Source organism: Euprymna scolopes, chromosome 16 (assembly GCF_053919585.1).
Source record: "Euprymna scolopes isolate OS-2025 chromosome 16, ASM5391958v1, whole genome shotgun sequence".
NCBI lineage: Eukaryota > Metazoa > Mollusca > Cephalopoda > Sepiida > Sepiolidae > Euprymna > Euprymna scolopes.
In genome coordinates, this window is record NC_136497.1 from 125305796 (window position 1) to 125314136 (window position 8341).

The following is an 8341-nucleotide window of genomic DNA, read 5'->3' on the forward strand; positions in this document are numbered from 1 at the left end:
TATGTAGATATATATATGTATATATATATATATGAACAAATGATTAATAAAACATGTTAAAAGACATCTTGAAAAAGAGTTAAAAACATATTTAATTTTTAAAAAGGAAACACAAGATAAGTGGATAGTCCTTAATCCGCGGAGTTTCGAAGAAATACTCTCCTTCTAATCAGAGGGCAGGAATTAGTAAAATGCAGGATCGGATTTTGCATATAAAAGTATTTAATGAAACTACATGTAAGTAACAGATCTTACTTGGTTAAAAAAAAGGGTGAGGTAAGAGGAACAGGAGGCAAAAGAAAAATGATAAAAAGATTTCACATGAATGGACAGTCCGGTGAAGGGTAAAAATAAAAAAAATGGTAAAATCCAAAACGGTCGATTTAAAATTTCAATCCAATGGGTAAATTCCAAATGGCCCAACATAATCCAAAAGGCAGAGTTCATTGGAAAAAAGCGCAAATGGAATGAATTCCAAATCATTAAAAGAAAAGTACTAGAGAGAATATTTAAAAACAAGTCAAGGCTGGATAAATAAAAAAATTTGTATTCTTTTTTATTATATATATATATATATATATATATATATATATATATATATATATATATATATATATATATGTGTGTGTGTGTGTGTACTAGTTTAACTTCAGTTAGCTGGCGCGAACCGATGTGCCAATGTAATTGTGCCAGATGGGTGACCATTTTGGAAGGAAGTTTGGCGCACTATGTAGCGCGGCGAGTCGTAGAAATGTCCAGGTTGGTATCTGGAGGCGCATTAATTCACTGGCAGATATGAACCCCTAGTCTTCGGAAGACATGTATTTAAGAGCATGGAACTCTGATGTAAAACTTGCAATCTACTGTATACACTGCCCTGAGCGAGTTATCGGCACCGACAGAGGTTAGCAGTAATACCAAAACGTGTGGATTATTCTACACATAGCCTCACCACAAATCATCTGTGTGAATTTCCGAACAACTTAGTTGTTGTAGCGGAACCGCATACGTCGAAATCAACGCGAGTCCATTTTATATATACTAGCTGTATATACCCGCTGTTGTAAGGTTGAAAGATACTAGCAGGCAAATGTTTAATCACTTAATATTTCATATAAACCGGTTATCCTAACTTCGAACGATCTTCCTGAAATTTGATCACAGGTGCGATAGTCGTCTCTAAAAATTAAATGAGAAATAGCTTCAATAGGAAATAACAACTACAGCTTAAATGAACAATCTTACTTCAATTTGCTGTTTAGAGCAACTGGTGTAAACTAATAATAATTGAAAATAAACATAAATATGAATTAAAATAAATAAATGGACTTTAAATAAGATTTCTGAACAAAACAATGAAGACTATTCTATTGCAACAAGCAATTAATAACACCGAGCTTATTATTAAAATAGATTTTATTATTAATGTAATATGCAAATGAGGTTACTACTTGAATGTAGATTCATTTTGAATAAATAGTATATATGGAAATCAAGCTGGAATGTAAGTGTATAGACGCTGGTTTTCGGTGTGAAAATTAAATTATATAAGCAGTGTACCTTCTGTATGTATAAATAAATTTGTAAACAAACAAAGAAACAGACAGAAATACGACTTCATTATAATAGATATAAATAAATATATGACAATATATATATATATATATATACATATATATATATATATATATAGTAAATAAATGTTAAGTCCTTTTGGTTGATTGATTATTGCTATTTCTTCTGATGAGTAAAAGACAAATAGATGCACTGCTTGATGGAATAATTAAGTGATTGCTTTTGTGTTACGAAACGGATACTGTCAAGAATTTCAAGTGTCAACGGAATTAAAGGAATACATTGTAAGATGGTCAACATTATAACATTTGGGATAAAGACTTTTGCCATTCATTATAGGTTCTGTAATTACATTGAACGTCTTGAATAATATCTGTATATATAAACAGGAAATGTAAATGATTATATATATATATATACATATATATACATATATATACATATATATATATATATATATATATATTGTGTACAGAACGTTGTTAGATAAGATAAATAATTGGTACCGTCGGTTTCAAGCCCGATAATTAGGACCGTTTAAGATATCTTTATTAAGCTGTCTTCACCCAATATCCGTCTCTTATACGAATATCGGCTGAAGAGAGCTTGATAAGGATATCTTAAACGGTCCTAATTATCGGGCTTGAAACCGACGGTACCAATGACATGTCTCATCTAACAACTTTCTGTATACTCTTATATTTCGGATTTTCCTTTTAATTGAGAACTCTGTTGGATTTCTTAAAAAAAAAACTAATCATATATATATATATATATATATATATATATATATATATATATGTGTGTGTGTGTGTGTGTGTGTGTGTGTGTATGCGTGTGTGTACGCGGGTGTGTATGCGTAGAAAGATAGAGATAGGGAGACATTGATGCATTGATACCTATATGCTTATTTGCTAAGTAATTCGTCATTTCTAGCTTTATGAAGCGTTAAGTATCCACTGCTGAAAGGCTTTTTGTTGACTGCACGCCGCGTTACGTACAAAGTGCAAACTGTCGATTCATCATTTTGACAAACGAAAACAAATACATCCGATTATTAAACACTAATCCTTGTCATCTGCCAACCAATGGCAGGCGTGCACTGGTGCATTCAAGCCCACTGCCTCTCTCCATACGCTATACAGGCGGCCACCAGGCAGTATTGTGTCGCCAATAAGTATTGTACTATGGAAGAATTATATCCCTGATCTTGTATTTTTTTCTTTAATAGAAATTGCTCCGGACAGCTAGTTGATTTAAGAGCTAAACAAATGTTTCATGATAACAAAATGGAGAGAAATAAGTAAAACCATTAAAAAAATATTGAAACATATTTGAAGGGCACAAGAAAATATGGAAAATGTTTCAAATCTCTATGCATTTTAATCATAGAGGTAAAACTAGCTGCACTAAAGAGCTGTGATACAGCGAAACAGTCTCTCTGTAGATAACTATGTAAGCCTTCTATTATAGTAATACGCTGTAGTTCTGGCTGTTTCTTATCGTAATGCAAAGCTCTTTGTGAACAAAAATTGCTGAGGGTAAAGTGGTTGTCAAATGGTTATAGAAATAGACATTAGGCGTGTCATAATTCTGCAGATAGCACAATGGTTACAGCTGGCGACTGTGAACTCAATGGCTAAAGCTTCAATCTTGGCTTAGTAACAGATGATCGTCTAGTCGCACTGCAGTGTTTTTATACAGCGAAAAAGTCTGCCCGTGGATGAATGTTATATAGAAGTATTTAGAAAATAATTTTTTTTCACAGAAAGTTGAAAATTAGTTTATTTCAGTTTTTAAGCTTGTTAAACCAATAAATTTTACAGGAAATTCGTTATATTAAATTCTCTTCATACTCCATAAAACTCCTCACGTTATTAGTCATATATTTTGTGGAGATCTTTAGTTGTCCATATACGGACTCAGTAAACTTAGAAAACGTTTAATCTCAGCAGGAAGTATTCGTAATTTGTTCATTATTTTCTTTTAACTTCTATTAAAACTTTTTGTATGAAACAATGTTTTAAGTTTATTATTTTTTTGTGAGGATTTTTTTTGTGTAAGCTAATATATATATATATATATATATATATATATGTGTGTGTGTGTGTGTGTGTGTGTGTGTGCGCGCGTGCGTGGGTGTGAGAGTCTGTCAGTCTGTCAGTCTGTTAGTCCGTCCGTTTGTCTCTCTCTCTCTCTCCATATTTTAAAATTCGATCTCATCCGAAACTAAAACTGACAGAGCTGCGCTAAAAACCGCAAATGATTGGAATTTTTTGGGCCGTTCTACAGAATTTTTAATACCATAGTTTAGCGAACTTGAGCCCGGGCAATATTTATCCTCTTCCAAAAGTATAAACAAAAATTATATTTCCGGTTAAAAGCATAATACTGTTTGTCTATTTATTCTGGAAATGTTTTGAAATAAGCATCAAGAATTTTATATACGAAATTCGTTTTTTAGTCGCATGCAAGCGACTCTATAAGTAACTCCGTCGGTCGGTTGGTCGGTCGGTCTGTCTGTCGGTCTGTCGGTCGGTCGGTCGGTCGGCCTGTCGGTCGGTCGGTTTGTCCGTAACGCTTTTGTGCTTAGCCTTTTTGCTTAAGATCCAAGGTCTGTTGTTAATAGATGCTGTTCTTAGCTTTTAAAGCTTTTCTTTGCCTGTTGGCTACAAACCTCCCAGCGCTCTTAAGCTTGACGGATGTCCCGGTACGGATCCTCAGCGTTTGGTTCGGATCTAGTCTCCAGCTTGATAAGAATTGGTCGGATGTATGTCAAAGGTGGCAGCCGCCGTCCACGCGTGGCTTCCAAGGAAACTTTCCTTAAAGGGTAGAGCTGAGGCGGGCGCCACATACATCTTCCCTCTTATCCTTTATCGACTGGCCGTACCTCCTCTGCCTGCACAAGACCTAACAACTCTCGTCGAACTCTTGTCCTCGCTCCTTTTGGACAGAGGAAGACACTGGGTGAGCAGACAGGTCTGTATTTAACGTCTGTATGAGGGAGGTTTTGGAATGCCGTACTTGAGGAGTCAACGAGATTCCAAGAGGCTGGCCTTCCTTAGACACTACCTTCAAGATGATTAATCGTGGCACCCCGCGATCACTGCCGCCTTTCCCCACCTCATTCTCGACCCCGCTATCGAGAGTCGTCGCAGGCCGCGGGGAGATTCAGCCTACTTGAAAGAGTGACGAGCCGCGCTAAAACGACTACCAGGTTCCAGCGACCTTGTGGCTGCCACCCGTAGGGAACTCCACATGGATCTAGTGAGGGGGGCTGCTGACGACTCGCTATGCGCGCATTTGGGTTGGCAGCAGAGTGAGATCCTCTCCCCGTGGAGCTGGGCGCCAGATTCAAGTCATCTGAACAATTCAGAGTTCTCTGACCTGGCGATTGGCCCGAAATGCGCTTCCCCTCAACAATATACAATGCAGTTCTGGTTTCTTGGAGTCGCTGGCCTGTCTCCGTTGCGGGACGATGGCTGCAGAAAAAACTGATCACGAATTTTTCGATTGCCGCTAACTCCGCCAGTACTGGTCGTATGTTGGGGAGATGACGGCTCCATCCACCCGAACATCCTCACCCGATTACTGTATCCAACATAGTGGACAACATGAGGGCGCTGTGGGACCGGGAGAGACAAATGGTCAACATCGCCATCCTGGCCGTGGCGAGAATGGTGATTTGGACGTCGAGACTGCAAGATGTCCGGGGAGTGCTACCTTTTTCTGATCAGGATCTGATCGCTTTCTTTAAACACCATCTACGGGTTTTGAAAGAAGATCGATACCGTTAGCAAGTCTGTGTGTACGAAGAGGGACTAAATTTGAATACATGTTCTCCGCCTAGGTATGGCGCGTGCGGTTCTGGGGTTTCTGTTGGACCCTATCACCTTTCCAATTCTACTTCATTCAGCCTCTCAGCCAGCCGGATAAATCTTGTTTCCCTTATTAGAAAGCCTCCAAGACCCCCACCCTCCAAAACACAACAATTTTTCTTTTCTTTTGCACCCCCTTTCCCCCAAATTCAATCCAGCTTGGAGGAAATCAAATAAAACACCAAAACCCCCCGCCCTCACCGCCATTTTTTTCTTTTTTCCCCTACTAAGGACGCAACCGCTCCCCCTCCATTAAGAGGCTGATGCGAAAACCTGGTCCCTTTACAAACCAGAGTGAAACGGGTGTTCTAGCATTTCAGACAGGGTTTGGAGGGCCTTACTAACCGTTTTTTCCAAGTCCCTCGACACAAATGAAATTTTATTAATATTGTTATCTTTTTTGCATTTTTTCATATAAATAACAAATGTTATAAAAATTGGGTTTAAGTAGGAACACCCTCCCCCTCCCACCACACACATAAATACTAATTTAAAGGGGCAACCATGATAAAAATGCTGGCCGAGAGAAAAATCATTTAAAATTTACAACAGATCAACCAATCTCACCATCTCTCTTTCTTTTTGAGTTGGCCTTGTGCCTAAGTTCTTTTTTTCATTTTCCCAATTGTATTTTTTCTTCCTATAAATAAAAAAATGAATATCTCAAAGTGTAGTATCTGTTCCGGCAGATACTGCAAGCAAGGATTATATGTGGAGGCAACCATACATATAAGACCTTGGTCAATTAAGGGGCAACCCTTCATACCAATTGTTACTATCCAGCTCTCCTACTCCCCGTGGAGTTGGTACCCATTTCCCTCTCACAACTAACAATAAAAATTGGCCTTGTGCCTAATTTGTTCGGTGGGGGAGTAAATAAATACCCTTTTCCTGGCCTTTTGGCCAAGATCAAAGTGCAGTATCTCATCCGGCAGATACTGCAAGCAAAGACCATATGTAAGAGAGCAACACCACATATAAGACCTTGGTCAATCTAGGGGCAACCCTTCATATCAATTTTCACTATTCATCTCCCATACTCCCCGGGGAGTTGGTCCCCATTTCCCCTTCACTTCTCATATTAAAAATCGGATTTGTGCCTAACTTGCTCGGTCGGGGAGCAAATAAATACCCTTTTCTTGGCCTTTTTAGCCAAGATTAAAGTGTAGTATCTGTTCCGGCAGATACTGCAAGAAAGGCCGTATGTGGCGGCAGCCCCACATATAAGACGTTGGTCAATCTAGGGGCAACCCTTCATACCAATTGTTAATATCCAGCTCCCCTACCCCCGGAGAGTTGGTCCCCATTTCCCCTTCACTACTCCCAATTAAAATCGGCCTTGTGCCTTATTTGCTCAGTGGGGAGCAAATAAATACCGCTTTTCTTGGCCTTTTGGCCAATATCAAAGTTTAGTATCTGTTCCGGCAGATACTACAGGCAAAGACCATATGTGGGGGAAACCCCACATATAATACCTTGGTAAATGTAGGGGCAACACTTCATACCAATTGTCACTATCCAGCTCCCCTACTACCCGCGGAGCTGGTCCCTATTTCCCCTTCTCCTCACATTAAAAATTGACCTTGTGCCTAATTTGTCTGGTGGGGGAGCAAATAAATACCGCTTTTCTTTGCCTTTTGGCCAAGATCAATGTGTAGTATATGTCTTACTACATGCGGTACTTATTTTGATATAAAGTGAGGGATTACTTTTCTGTAGTAATTTTATGTAAAATGATCACTGATTTTACAGCCAGTCAGTCTCAAAGCTATTCCAGTCATTCTCCAAATCGTACCAGTTTTCGGTGGATTCCAGTTATTTTTTAGCATTCAATTCATTCTTTAGGTCATGCAATTCACCCTTAATTTCATTAAAGTTTTCTTTTTATTTATTCAAGTCATTTCAGCCCATTTACGGTCATTTTAGTTTGTCTGTAAGAATTTCATGTCAATCCTACATTCACGCATTCACTCATTCGACGAGAGCACACGATTAATGGCTATCGGCCTTGTTATGTAGATTTCTACGTTTACTGAGTTTAGTTTCGCATAATAATAATATGACACATAAATTATTCTCATATTTCCAATTATTTAAAATTTGAATTGAATAAGTTCTGTTTGAGTATAAATTTCATTTCTTCTTTTATATCTCTTTTGATGTCATTTTTTTGTAGTTTTCTAATGTTTCTATTAAAGTTCTCAATAATTAACGCCAGTTTGCTTGATCGACGGGTCTTAATTCTTAGCAGCTAAAGAGTAACGTGCGTGTTCAGTTTTCAGTAATTAGCAATATGCTTTACAAAAGTAATGATTGAGCACCTCTCAACAAAAAACGGAGTTCCATTCTATTAAACTTCTGAATACAACAAGAATACAATCACTGCATATATATATATATATATATATATATATATATATATACATATATATATATGAGGTTTTAAGTTGTTTTTTTTATAGTTCACACATTAACCATTAAAAAGAAAGTCTCGAAAAGACCAAACTACACTTCTAAAGTATATTTCTCCTAAGCATTATTTAGATAAAGAGGATAAATAAAGGGTAGAGTAGATAAAACCCTATCAAGACGTCTTTCAGCCAATCTTTTTCAAGATTAACGTTGGCAGCGGGGAAGAAAACAAAATTCACTTGAAGAAAGTCGGAGGTTACATCGATCGAAACGTTGTAAAAATCACAGTCAAGACGAGAACAGTAGTTCAATGAACCCAAATAATACGAATAACGAATCCTCATCTCAAAAATTCAGAAACGTCATTCTGCCTTACGTGTTATTGAGCACTTTTATAAAATAGAGTCATTAAATTAATATCTAGGAACTTACAACATTACAAATGAAGTCGGCAGATCCAGTCGCCGTGAAGGCCA

At 37.6% G+C, this 8341-nt stretch overlaps 1 pseudogene; it reads left to right on the forward strand.

Annotated features, from left to right (window-relative positions):
* Positions 1 to 7072: 7072 nt before the first annotated feature.
* On the forward strand, positions 7073 to 7240 carry LOC145296552 (U2 spliceosomal RNA; annotated as a pseudogene).
* Positions 7241 to 8341: the final 1101 nt, after the last annotated feature.